The 14405-nt window shown below is 42.1% G+C and overlaps 1 pseudogene; it reads right to left on the bottom strand.

Moving 5' to 3' along the window:
- Positions 1-10823: 10823 nt before the first annotated feature.
- On the bottom strand, positions 10824-13636 carry LOC103206009 (annotated as a pseudogene).
- Between the last annotated feature and the right edge of the window lie 769 nt (positions 13637-14405).

The following is a 14405-nucleotide window of genomic DNA, read 5'->3' as shown; positions in this document are numbered from 1 at the left end:
GTGATACTGCCTCAGAAACCCAAGGAGGGGTTGCTATGAGTCGGGGCCGACTCGACGGCACATAACAACAACAACAACAACAATATATATATGTTGTTGTGTTGTTGTTAGGTGCCATAGAATCAGCTCTGAACCATAGCAACTCTATGTGTAACACAGTGGAATACTGCCCGGTCCTGTGCCATCCTCAATTGTTGTTATATTTGAGTCCATTGTTGCAGCCACTTTGTCAATGCATCTCAGTGAGAGTCTTCCTCTTTTTCGATGACCTTCTACTTTACCAAGCATGATGTCTTTCTCCAGGGACTGCTGATAAGCCCAAAGACAAAGTCTCTCCATCCTTGCCTCTAAGGAGAATTCTGGCTGTATTTCTTTGAAGACAGATTTGTTTGTTCTTTTAGTAGCCCATGGTATCATTCCTTGTTAACACTATAGTTCAAATGCATAAATTCTTTGTAGGTCTTCCTTATTCATTATCCAGCTTTCACATGCATATGAAACAATTGCAAATACCATGGACTTAGTATGCTGTGAAAAACAGTTGAGAGTGAGTTGGGTTGTTACTGCCCGCCTTTATCATTGATCAGTTGGTGCAGAAGAAGTGGTGGCTCTCACCCAGTGTGTAGGGCTGCAGGAGGTGTGGATATGGTTGGGTCATGTGGGCATGGTTGCCATCTCTAACCCTGTTAAACAAACAAACAAAAAATATTAAAAAAAAAAAAAAGTTTTTTGTTTGCTTTTGAATTTTGCCTCTCAAGTAATTGCCTGACTCAAGTCTTGCTTTGTGGGCACTGGGGAGGGCTCTTATTTAAATGCCAGCCCTTCTCAGGCTACTAGCTTTGTCTTCAGATCTGCAAATGTGTGATCTGTTGAAACACTGATTTAGGCACCAAGGAATGACCCCAGGGCAAATACTAGCTCCAGGCTCATGTGCTTTTCTGGATTCTTGTTCTTATTTATGGTCTTTGAGGATTTTCCTTACTCCTCTGCCAGCTTAGCCCTGAGATAAAAATCTGTTTTTAAAAACATTCTATCTAGAGAGGTAAACCATTCCCTTTGTGAACAGGAACCGGACAAGCATGCCCTCTGTCAGCACTTCTATTCAACATTGTATTGGAAGTCCTAGCCAGGGCAATAAGGCAAGAAAAGGAAACCAAAGGCATCCAAATTGGTAAGGAAGAGGTAATGCACAAACAGCAGAAGATAAACTAGATGAATGAGACCCTCCAATTCAAAAATGGACAAAAGACATGAATAGACACTCCACCAACAGAGATATTCAGGTGGCCAACAAACACATGAAGACATGTTCATAATCATTAGCCATTAGAAAGATGCAAATCAAAACAACAATGAGATACTATCTTGCCCCAGCACTAATAGCAAAAAGTTCAACAAGACAGAAAATAACAAATGCTAGGGAGGGTGTGGAGAGATTGGGACTCTCATACACTGTTGGTGGGACTGTAAGATGATACAAACACTGTGGAAATCAGTATGACAATTCCTTAAAAAGATGGAATTAGAAATACCTTTTGATTCAGCAATCCCATTACTAGGTATATATCCTAAAGAAGTGAGAGGCAGGACAAAACAGATACATGCACATCCATGTTCATCGCAGCACTATTTACAATAGCAAAGGGATTGAAACAACCTAAGTGCCCATCAACAGAAGAATGGATAACTAAACTATAGTACATACACACAATGGAATATTATGCAACACTAAAGAATAATGTAGACTCTGAGAAACACCACATAATGTGGATGAACTTGGAGGACATTATGCTGGGTGAAATAAGTCAATCACAGAAGGGCAAATATTCTATTACTCTTGTAAAAAGTCAAGGAAAGGTTCATATATATAGAATGCAACTTTCTTGGTTGGTTACCAGGGGTGGGAGGGAAGGGAACACTGCTAGATAGGTAGAGACAAGTACTGATTTAGGTGAAGGGAAGGGCATTGTACCAAAAGTGAGTGATTAACACAGTGGCATTGAGGAAGAGGAAGACAGAGGGAGGTACATGGGAGGTAGAGATAACAAAGATGAACCTTTTTTGCATGTATAGTACGTGCAGTGATGGGAAGCATTGCTCTATGGGTGGATAGGTGGGTGGACAGGCTGAATGATCAGGTATGTCTAGGTAGCAAGGAATGTGCCCATGACCATGTATAGGGTTGACAGATGATGTTTCTACAAGCATATTTGTATGTGCTGTAAGAATGTCCAGGTGTATAGTAGAGCTGACAAGGGACAAGGTTGTGGTGACTTCTTAGCCACAGCCAGCTACCCTGAGGAATTGAGTAGTTGGACCTATGGGCTTGGGACCATGGTCACTGGGAACATCAAACTCAATTGGCATAACATACTACACAAAAACATTGTTCTACATCCTACTTTGGTGAGTAGTGACTGGAGGCTTAAAAGCTTGCAAGCTACCATCTAGATGCAACAATTGCTCTTTCCTTGTCTGGAGCGAAGACAAGTGAATAAAACCAAAGACACATGGAAACAATTAGTCCAAGGGAATAGAAAACCATAATACTCAGCCTACATGACCATGAGACCAGAACTAGACGGTGCCCGGCTACCGCTGTCAACCACTTAGAGGGGGATCAGTGCAGGAGATCTCGTGGATCCCAGCCAAAAAATAGATGGGCATATGGGGTGAAGATTGACATCAGGTAGATACACTCCTTGGAGTGATCAGTTGTGGGAGAACAGAGGAGCAGTTTACTACAGGGAGACAGCTGGGGTGTGTGGGAGTGCATGGGAGGGAAGGACACAGGGAAGAGTTAACTATGGGGAGGAAGAAGGAAGAGAGCTGTTACATTGTGGGGAATTTCAGTCAACGTCATGAAACAAAATGTTTATGAACTGCTATATGAAAAATGAATATGCTTTGTAAACTTTCACCCAAATCACAATAAAAATTTAAAAAAGACAAATGTGAATGTCTGCTTGAGTACTGTGCTCTTTTGAAGAACTATCTAGGTCAGACTGACAACAACTGAGAAGGTTAGATAGGAAGCTTAGGGAACAGTGAGCCTAAGTTAATGGGGGAGGAACAAATTGGAAAAGGAGTAGAAATGCCCCATAGGGTTTATCAGGCTGTAATCTTTACGGAAGCAGACGGCCACATCTTTCTCCTGCAGAGTGGCTTGTGAGTTTGAACTGTTAACCTTTTGGTTAGCAGCTGAGCACTTTAACCACTGTGTCACAAGGGCTCCTCTTCCTTCTGCAAACGCATGGTAAATGATTCATTTTTTTCTCTTTATTTTCCATAGACTGTTTAAGAAATGGTGTAAAAGTCTTCCCCAATAGTGGTAAATGAGTTTCCTCTTTTTTTAGGTCCAGGAGATGTTCCTGCAGTTGATTTTGTCAAATTCCTAGCTGAAATCCAGATGTGCTGAGACACTGGGCTTCCTCTGGTCTCTCTTCTAGAATGTTGGCCAAGAAGATGACGTTGGGTTTCGCCATGCCATCCTCAGTGAAACCAGGTTAATTCCCTGACATTGCTCTGCACTGGGATCCCAGGTGCAGTGATTTCCACTCCCAGCCTTTACAGCAAGGGCATCTCAACATTTCTAGGGATTCCCAAGTATCATCCTCAAGCTGGTTAGAGGTCAAACAACACATGCCCTCTATAAATTGATAGAGACATAGCAAAGTTTGGCTTAAGATACTGAAGCAAAAAACTGATTATATATCTGGACTCCTTCCTCCAGCCTCACCTTCTCCTGACTCTGTGGGACAATTTGCTCTGGGCACCACCTTCCTTGCTGCTCTATATTTGCCAAGTTGTCTAGAAGTCTCCATTTATCTTTTTTCTTCTATTTTATTAGTTGTGAAGTATATCCCACTGCCATCAAGTCAATTCCAACTCATAGTGACCCCATTGGGTTTCCTGGGCTGTAAATCTTTATGGAAATAGATTGCCTCATCTTCCTCCTATTACGCCACCAGCGCTCCTTGTGAAATATATAATATATACAAAATAGATATAGTACATACAAAATATATATAGTAATCATGCTCACTGCCTATCAGTTTTGTCATATTATGGAGACTTGCATGTTGCTGCGATGCTGGAACTCTGCCCTCAGCATTTCACATACCAGCAGAGTCACCCATGGTGGACCAGTTCCAGTGAAGCTTCCAGACTCAGACTAGGCAGAAAGGCCTGGAAATCTGCTTCTGAAAATCAGCCAATGAAAACCTTATGGATCACAACAAAACATTGTTCAACTTACCTGCTTTGGATATGTCATCAGGAAGCATCAATAGCTAGAGGACGACATGTTTGGTGAAGTAGAGGCCCAGCAAGAGCACAGAGCCCTTTGGTGAGATGGACTGGCACAATAGCCACAGTGATGAACCTACTGGCAACAGTGAGAATAAAGTAGGACAGGGCACCATTTCATTGTGTTGTCCATAAGGCTGTCATGAGTAGGAGACAACTCGATGGCAGCTAACAACAACATAATTATATGTACACTTAAAAGAATTAGAAACACCATGTAGTCACCACTGAATTTAAGATCTGGTGCCACTAAAGTTTTGGCATGCAGAGTTGAGGGCCTCAGGAAATAGGATTTCTGGCCCTAATCCCACATGAGTGTAAACTTTTGCTAGGAATTTTCCAGAGACACTTTTTTTTTTTCTTTTCAGTTCCACTCAGAACAAACACTGAGGCCAGTATTGGTTCACCCCCTGAATGTGGCTTTTTGATACTGTATTTACAAAAAAGAGACAGCCAGCATGCAGGCTTTAATTTGCTGGTTTAATTTTTTTCAAATATTCCATTAAAACATTATTTATCTTAATTCTCGAGTTTTTTGTTGGCCTCTTAATTTTGCCTCCCAGGCAAGGGCCTGACTCAAGTCCTACTTTATGGGGGTTGGGGAGGGCTCTTAAATGCCAGCCCTTCTCAGGCTTCTAGCTTTATCTCTTGACCTGCAAACATGTGATCTGTTGAAACCCTGATTTAGACACCAAAGGATGACCGATGCCCCCAGGGCAAATGCTAGCTCATGTGCTTTTCTGGATTCTTGCTATTATTTATGAACTTTGAGGCTTTCCCTTACTCTCCTGCCAGCTTCGCCTTGAGCTAAAGATGTGCTTTTAAAAATATTCTACCCAGAATATTGGGAAGAGAAGACCTGTCTTTTTATTGCAGTCCTTTGATATTTTTTCTTCTTTTTTGTCAACAAGAAGTCTAAATGTCTGTCTTGAGCATTGTGGTCTTTTGAAGAACTATCTATATGGGTCAAGTTAACAGCAACTGGAAAGGTTAGATAGGAGATTTAGGGGGCAGGGAGTCTATGTTAGTGGAGAACAAATTGGAAAAGAAGGGTGAGAATGGATGCACAACTTGAACGTAACCAATGTCACTGAATTGTACATGGAGAAATTGTTGAATCGGTGTATGTCTTGCCACGTATATTTTCAACAACAATGAATTTTTTTTTATCTAAAAAGTGTAAGCCTTTGTCTTAAATCTTCTTTGCCAATTCTTTGTGCGTGCATGCATGCATGTACGTGTGTGTGTGTGTGTGTGTGTGTGTGAGAGAGAGAGAGAGAGAGAGAGAGAGAGAGATGGGGGGAGAGCAAAGAAGCTTTCTCTACTCCTTCTTGGTATTGAAACAAAAATCATATTAAGCCAATGATAGAAATGATTGAAGTTTATTTAATATACAATTTGCAAACTGGGGTAACATTCGACAAAGGAGTCAGAAATGTTCTGAAGATGAAAGAACTTCCTAAGATTTTAATACCCCATATTATTGACATTCTTATGGAAACGGGGACAGAATAGTATGTTTATATAACAACAATTTACTCTAAAACACAGCCTGTAGTCTGACTTTGGAGCTTCTGTTACTGACTGCACATAATTCTTCCAAAAAGCCCATGGGAGCTCTGGTAGCATAGTGGCTAAGACACTTGCCTGCTAACCAGACGGCTGGCGGTTCAAACCCGCCAGACACTCCTCGGAAGGAAGGTTGGGCAATCCTACTTCCATAGTGATACTGCCTCGGAGTCGGAGCCGAGCCGACTCGACGGCACATAACAACAACAAGCTACTTACTAGGCTATTGTGTGATTTAAAGGTGACTTTAAGAAACCAGTTTTCTCAAGGGTCAGGATTCAAAAGATTTCAGGGCAATGTCTTGGGTGGATCACTCCGACTTTATGGACCCCAGAAATCTGGATTCCAGGAGAAATAAATTCCATTTTTTAATTTGGTAATGACTTTTGGTTGTGAGGGCTAATTAGTTAAATCATGTACATGGTGCCTGATTGCTGGTATTTGCAGCCTGGTCAATGTTAGCTGTTACTATCTCCTTTGTTCAAGGACAGCTGGATAAAAGAACCTGAGCACAGAGCCAGAGCAATTGTAAGCAAAAGGGCTGGGGGAGGGGAGAGGAGTGCTTGTGATGGAGAGGAGGCCCTGAGCTACAGCGTAGGCATCTTAACACTATAATTCGGCTGCTGATCCATGTGGCCCTCACCAGGTTGTGGTTTCAAAGTCCACTTTGTCCTATTTTACAAATAAGTGCTATGTTGTGTTTTTGTGTACTGTCAAGTCAATTCCAACTCCTGCTTCCTTAATGATTACAGCTAGCCTTGGAAGCTCTGTGGGGGCAATTCTACTGTGTCCTATAGGGTCCCTATGAGATGGAATTGACTCTACAGGAACGGGTTTCGTTTTGTTTTTCAGTCTTTACGAGAGCAGATTGCCAGGTCTTTTCACCTGTGGAGCCACTTGTGGGTTTGAATCTCCAACTTTTGGGTTAGCAGTTGCTTAACCAACGTGCCACCAACGCTCCTTATTAGTGCTGAACCTTCCCTTTTTCAATCTCTCTAAGCAGGGGGTTCATGGTTATGACGAGGAATAAGGTCACTTTCTCATAAGCTTCCTGCCACTTCTACTTCACCAGGCAGAACTGACATTCAGAGTATCATCTTCCTCTTTCTTCACTTGTTGGTTGAGTTGATTCCAACTCATGGTGACCCAGTAAGTGCAGAGTGGAACTATTCCACAGGGTTTTCAAGAATGTGACCTTTCAGAAGCACATCGGCTGGGCTGTCTTCAGAGACCGCTGGGTGGGTTTGAACTGCCAACCTGCTGGCTAGGAGTACAGTGCTTAACAGTTTGTACCACCCAGGGACTCCTTTTTCTTCTACTATTTCTGACAAAATTTCAGTACGACTGTCAGATGTTGCTCAAATAATTTCTTTTAGAAGGATCAGCACAAGCCTAGTCCCTATGTTGCTATTGTTATGTGCTGTCGAGCTGGACCTGACTCATAGAGACCCCTCCTTGGGTTTCCAAAGCAGTATCACTATGGAAGTAGATTGCCCAACCTTCCTTCCGAGGAGTGGCTGGTGGGTTTGAACCACCAGCCTTCGGGATAGCAGTCAAGTGCCTTAGGCACTATGCTACCAGAGCTCCCTGTAAGGCAGCAGTTAAAGATGTCCCAAATGCCCAACTTTCCCAAACTGCTGCACCACTACATCTTCTCTAACAGCAACTCCTCCCTCCTTCCCCCAGGACTCTCTCTTCTGTCTTAGGGTTCTGTATTTCGCTGTAATGTCTCACGGAACTTACAAGTTGCCAAGGAAATGGCTCACGTGGTAGTGGAGGCCGGGAGGCTGGCAAGTCCCAATTCTGTGGGTAGGTCTGGAGGATTCTCCCCAACTTGTGTGGTTATGGGGCTGGCAGAGCCAAATTGTTGGCTCAGATGATCGGCTGCTGTCTCAAGTCCAGGGTGAGATGTTGACTAACTGGAATGAAGGGCAGAGCCAGAGGAAGAGAGAGAACTTTCCCAGAACATTCACATATATACCCTCAAAGAAACAAAGGGTGGTGACTTGCGTCACCAAGGTGAGACTCAATAAACATCTCACCCCAAACAGGCAGAGAGACTAGGATTTCCCTCACAAAATGGAGGATGATGACTAGAAGGGCCCTATTAAGCAATTCATTGCACTGCAGATGTGCAATCTTTCCTGGTATTACATACACATGCAGCCAATGTCCCAGTTGCAGACACCATCCTGTCCATTCCTCCTTGTTTAGTATCTGTTTAGCAATCTTAGAAGACTCCCACAATCACAGCACCAGTGTTTCTCTCCCCATTCATCTTCCTTCAGATGTTCTCCCCAGCTTCCTCCTTCAGGCCCAAGGGTTCGGCCTCCCAGTGTGTCTCCTGTGTAGTAACAATGTACTTTACTGACTGAGGACAAAAATAACACTCCTCTCTGAGAACCCGCAATTAAAGAAGGAAATTAAGCGTCCATTCTGCCTTTCCTATACAAACTGTTTCATGTCAACCAAAGAACCTTAATCAGGGAAAGCTCTTCTCTACAGAATTCCAGTTAACAATGAAGAGGGAATGATAGAATTTTAAAATCACCATTTTATACCCCTGGAGAAATAATTTATTTAGGTATCATCCATGGATGAAAAGTGTCAGTTGAAAGACTGATGAGGTCACTTTCCGGGAAAGGTCAGACTGTGGCCATCTGAACACATTGCTCAAGCTCGGCTTTACTCATAGAGGGAAGAACAGACAGTATGTGCTTTCCACAGCAGCTGTCAAGGAAACCTGTCCCCCCAAAACCGAATCTGAGTCCAATTAAACCTTCAGAGTTTTGATAAAAAGAAAAACAATGAATGAAGGAAAAAGTTAAATGACACTGAGGAAGCAAACAGTCAAAGCCAGAGAGTAGAACATTTCAAAGGGCAAATTATCCTGTTTCTGCATAAATGGTATTTAAGAAAACAAAAAAGAAGAGAGGAAGTGAGACTTTATAGATTAAAAGAGATTTAAGAGACAATATCACAGTGCAATATATAGACTTTCTTTGGATCCTGACTTGAACAAATTAAGTATAAATAAGATACTTTTGAACTATGTGGTGGTTAAGTTTGTGTGTCAACTTGGCTAGGCCTGGTTGAGTGGCTGGGCAGCAGGATGTAGTATTCCCCATGATGAGACTGGTAATCAGCTCCATGGTGGGATCTACTGGGAGCAGCTGAGTAGCTGCCTTTGGGTACATGCTCTGCCTTCCATATATAGGAAATAGCTTTGGGAACAGTCTCTACCTTATAGCACGCTTGAACCCTGAATGTAGTCGTGTCGTTGTTCAACAACATGCCATGCCCTGCCAACCTTGGGACTTTCAATGGACTTGAATTAATGGCTTGCAGTGTGGTTTGGTAACACCAGGACTGTGCCTTTTTACTTGTCAACCTTGGGCTTGTCAGCCTCAGCAGCCAGCAGCTGTCTGAGTGAAGAAAAGCCTCTAGCTCCAGTGAGCCTGGAACAGGAGGCAGAGCTGAAGCCAAGGTTGAGGGGCTTTCACCCAGTCCCTAGAACCTTGCACTTTGAACTCAGACTTAAAGCCTTCAAACTGTGAGAGAATAAACTCCTATTTGTTCAAGCCATCCCATTTGTGGTACTTTCTTGTCAAAGAGGCACTGTTGTTGCTGTTGTTGTTATGTGCCGTCGAGTCGGCCCCGACTCATAGCGACCCCTCATTGGGTTTCCGAGGCAGTATCACTACGGAAGTAGGATTGCCCAACCTTCACTAGGTAACCAAAACAAGCTATTTGGTGAAATTTGAATATCAACTGGCTTTTTTGGGTATACATGGCATCATGGTTATATAATAGAATTTTTTTTTAAGAGATACATGCTTAAGAATGTAGGGGTGAAGTATCATGAGGACTGGGATTTGTTGTAAAATACTTCAGCCAACGAAATAAAAAGAAAAAAAGGAAGAGAATCTGCTAATGTGGCAGTATCTTGATAACTGTTGTGTTGAAACTGGGTGTTGGGTACATGGGGTTTATTACATTATTTACTCTACTTTTCTGTGTTTTTGAAAATGTAATAAAAAGAAAAATTGAGGATTACATTGACCACAAATTCTGAAAAAATATATTTTAAAATTACATCATGTAAATACGTATGTAATAAAATATTTGCCATTTCAGCATTCTTCACACGTACAATCAATTCAGCACATTATCATGTTGTGCAATCATCACCATGTTTCCACATTTTCCCAACATGCTTAATAGAAGCTCAGTGTTCCCTAAGCAATGAGTTTACCCTTTTCCTCTCTCTACTGTTCACCCCTGATAACCACTGATAAACTTTTGTTCTCTATACACTTGCCTCTAATATTGCATGTAAGTGAGATCATACAATATTCGTGCTTTTGTGACTAAATTACTTCACTTAGCATAATGTTTTCAAGGTACTGAAAACATTTTTTTCTAAGTAAAGTAAGGTATTAAAAACACTGTAGCATGTAGTAGAATCTTATTTCTCTTTATGGCTAAAGTAATGTTCCACTGTATGGATGCAGCATATTTTGTTTATCCATTCATTTGTTGATGGACATTTAGGCAGTTTCCACCTTTTGGTTATTGTGAATAGTACTGCAATGAACACTGGAGTTTAAGTATCTGTTTGTGTCCCTGCTTTCAATTATTTTGAAAAAAGAATACACCAGAGAATGAAATTGCTGGGTCATATGGTAATTCTATGTTTAACTTTTTGAGGAACCACCAAAGTGTTTCCCCCAATGGCTGCACTATTTAAAATCCACCAGCAGGGGAAGAGGGTTCCAATTTCTCCACATCCTCACCAATACCTGCTATTTTCCATTTTTTTCAAATCACAGTCATCTTAGAGGGTGTGAAGTGATGATATCTCAGTGTGGTTTTTGTTTTTAGAAACTGATGTTTATTTTCCATCAACTTTATTTCCGTTTTTTAAGAGACTGTGGAAGAATAGCTTAAGACCACTCAGTGGTGATTCCTACTGAGTCAGTAGCCTAAGTGATGGGGGCTGCGGACCAATGGTCAGTTGCAGGCTAAGCCCTCCAGTCTTCAGAAGGGAACTGCTGAGCAGGCCCGGAGGGTACCTGCACACCTTCAGACCAGTCTGCAACCTTGGGCTGAGCAGCAGTTAATTCACAAGTGGGAGCCTTGACCCTAAATTCTTTCTTGGTCGGCCTTTTCAACAGCAGCCTGCTCTTTCTTTTCAATCTCATCCAGATCTCAGTAGAAGCAGAAACCAGGCATGACCTCCCACAGGTGATGCCAGGAGATGGTGCCATGCACAAGCAGAACTTCTTGGGCCAGTATCTGCATCAGACCCACAGAATGAGCTCTCTTGTTACTGCATGGAATGGCAATATCCATGTAGCACAGAGGAGACTCTGTGTTAGAAACAGCAATGGTGGGCAAGTTAACATGACTCTGTGAGAGGCTGGTAGTCAGCCTGGAATCACTACCCACCAGGAGACAAGGCTTCTGCAAGGCTCTGAATCTGGTTAGTGAAAGTTCTAGGAGTGAAGTGCCCAGGAATAGGAGTGGCTCCAGTGGCAGCAGCAAACTTCAGCACAGCCCGCTGGCCAGTATTCCCAGACGATATGACGCTGACATCAGCCAGGTTTTCAATGGCAACAATAGCCTGAGCTGCCAACAGAAGCTTCTCCCAGGTCCTCTTTAGGCTTATGATGTAGATGCTATCACTTTTCCTCTGGTAGATGTACTGTTCGATTTGGAAGTCAAGGTTGGTGCCACTTAAGTGAGTGCCTGCTACAAGGAATTTGAGGACAGACTCCTTCATCTGTAGAACATAAGAGCTCCGGATATTGTGCAAGTTTCCCCTTTAAGTTATGATGGGAACCCAGGGTAACATGATAGACTCTTCTCTGGGTACTGCAGAAAGCACTCATTTTGTTTTTTTCATTGTTTTTTATTTGCATCTCTCTAATGATGAACTCAGGACCTCTGGTAGCATAGTGCCTAAGGCACTTGACTGATAACCCAAAGGCTGGTGGTTCAAACCCACCAGCCACTCCTTGGAAAGAAGGTTGGGCAATCTACTTCCGTAGTGATACTGTCTTGGAAACCCAAGGAGGCGTTGCTATGAGTCGGGTCCGACTCAAGGGCACATAACAACAACAACAATGATGAACTCTGCTGGCGTAGTGCCTAAGGCATTTGACTGCTAACCACGTTGGCAGTTCAAACCCACCAACCACTCCATAGTAGAAGACAGGACAATCTATTTCTGTAAAGATTTACCAGCTGTTAGATAGATAGAGATAAATATTGATTTGGGTGAAGAGAAGGGCAATGTACCAAATGTGAGTGACCAATATGGCAGCATTGAGGATGAGAAAGACATAGAGAGTTACATGGGCAGTACAGACAACAAATATGAACCCTTTTGCATATACAGTACTGAGTTGTCAGTGAAAGCAAACATGGGTATAGGGACGGATAGATGGGTGAACAAGCTAAACGATTAGGTATGTCTAAATGGAGAGTGTATCCAAGATCATATATAGGGTTGGCAGACAATGGGCCTATAAGTTCATGTGAATGATCAGAATTCCCAGGTGTATAGTAGAACTGACAAGGGGCAAGGTTGTGGTCATTACTTGGTCACAGCCAGCTACCCAGAGGGACCGAGTAGTTGATCCTGAGGGCTTGGGACCATAGTCGCAGGGGACATCAAGCTCAATTGGCATAACATACTATACAAAACATTGTTCCACCTACTACTTTGGTGAGTAGCGACTGGGACCTTAAAAGTTAGGAAGCTGCCATCTAGATGCAACAACAGGTCTCTCCTCGTCAAGAAGAAAGAAGAAAACCAGAAGAACTAGATGGTGCCCAGCTACCACTGCCATCCACTTGGAAGGGATGTAGGAGATCCTACATAAAGAGGGAGAACAATGTAGTACAAAACTCAAAATCGTTTGGAGGCAAAAAAAAGAAAAGAAGGTGGGGACCAGGTTTGCTGGTCCAATGGAGCCTGGTGTAACCACTGAGACTATGGCCCCTAGTTGCCCTTCAGGTCTGGAATTGAACCCACAACTGTGGTTTCCAGCCAAACAAAGTACAGGCATGTGAGTTAAACATTTACCTCAAGTAGACACACGCCCTGGAGAGAACAATCATGGGAGAAGGAAGGGCTGCTTATCCACAGGGAGATAGCTCAGGGTGCAGAAGAGTATGAAGGGATGGACACTGGGAGGAGGTAACTATGGGGAGGAAGTGGGAGGGGAGCTGCTGCATTGTAAATTTTGGTCAATGACATGAGACAATGTATATGTGAACTGCTGTATGAAAAGTGAATTTACTCTGTAAATCTTCACCCAAATCCTAAAAAAAAAAAAAGATTTACCACCTTAGAAACCCAAAAGGGGTCGTTATGATGAGTCAGAATCGACTCGATGGCAATGAGTTTGGTTTTAACGATAAATGAAAAGAAGCTCTGGTGGTGTAGTGGTCAAGACATTTGGCTGCTAACCAAAAGGTCAATGGTTCAAACCCACCACCCATTCTGCAGAAAAATGAGGCAGTCTGCTACTGTAAAGATTTACAGCCTTGGAAACCCAATGGGGGTTGCTGAGTCAGAGTCAACTCTAAGGTAGTGAGTTTGGTTTTTTGAACAACTAGTGCTATGAGTTGGGTCTGACTCGACGGCACATAATAACAATAACAACAGTGATGGTGAACATCTTTTCACGTACTTGTCAGCTATTTGTATATCCTCTTTGGCAGAATGTCTAGTCACTTCTTTGCCCATTTTTGAATTGGGCTGTCTTTTCATTGTTAAGTTTAAGGAGTTCTTTATATATATTCTGAATATTAAACACTTACCCACTATCTAGCTTCCAAAATTTTTCTCACCATTAATGAACATCAGCTTTTAATTTTGATGAGGTCTCATTTATCTATTTTTTCTTTCGTTGGTTGTGTTTCAGTGTATCTAAGATACCATTGTTAAAAACTAGATCCCAAAACATTACTCCTATGTTTTCTTCTAAAAGTTTTATGATTTCAGTTTTTACACTTAGTTCTTTGACTCATTATTAGTTTTCTACATGGTATGAGATATAGGTTCATTATTTTGGAAATCCAGGTGTCCTAGCATCATTTATTGAATGATTTCTTGAAGAGACTCTTCTTTCCCCATTGGATGGACTAGCACCTTTATCGAAAATCAACTGACCATAGTTCCAGACCCTTAATTCTATTCCATTCATCCACATACAGGTCTATTTCTGGACTCAATTCTATTTCATTGGATTATGTATCTATCATTAAATCAGTACCAGACTGTTATTATTGAAGCTTTGTAATATATTTTGAGATCAGGAAGTGTGAATCCTCCTACTTTGTCCTTTTTCAAGACTGCTTTGGGTTGCCATGAATTGGAATGGACTTGACAGCAATGAGTTTGGTTTTTTTGGTTTGGTTTGTCTATTTGGGACCCCTTGCCATTCCATATAAATTTAAGGATCGGCTTTTCTATTTCTGTAAAGATGGCTGTTGGAATTTTAATAAATGTTGCT

The sequence above is a fragment of the Orycteropus afer genome, unplaced genomic scaffold, assembly GCF_000298275.1.
Source record: "Orycteropus afer afer isolate SDZICR_OR568_19922 unplaced genomic scaffold, OryAfe1.0 scaffold00294, whole genome shotgun sequence".
NCBI lineage: Eukaryota > Metazoa > Chordata > Mammalia > Tubulidentata > Orycteropodidae > Orycteropus > Orycteropus afer.
Note: the sequence above shows the minus strand (reverse complement) of the source record. Positions and strands in the feature narration are given on the sequence as shown.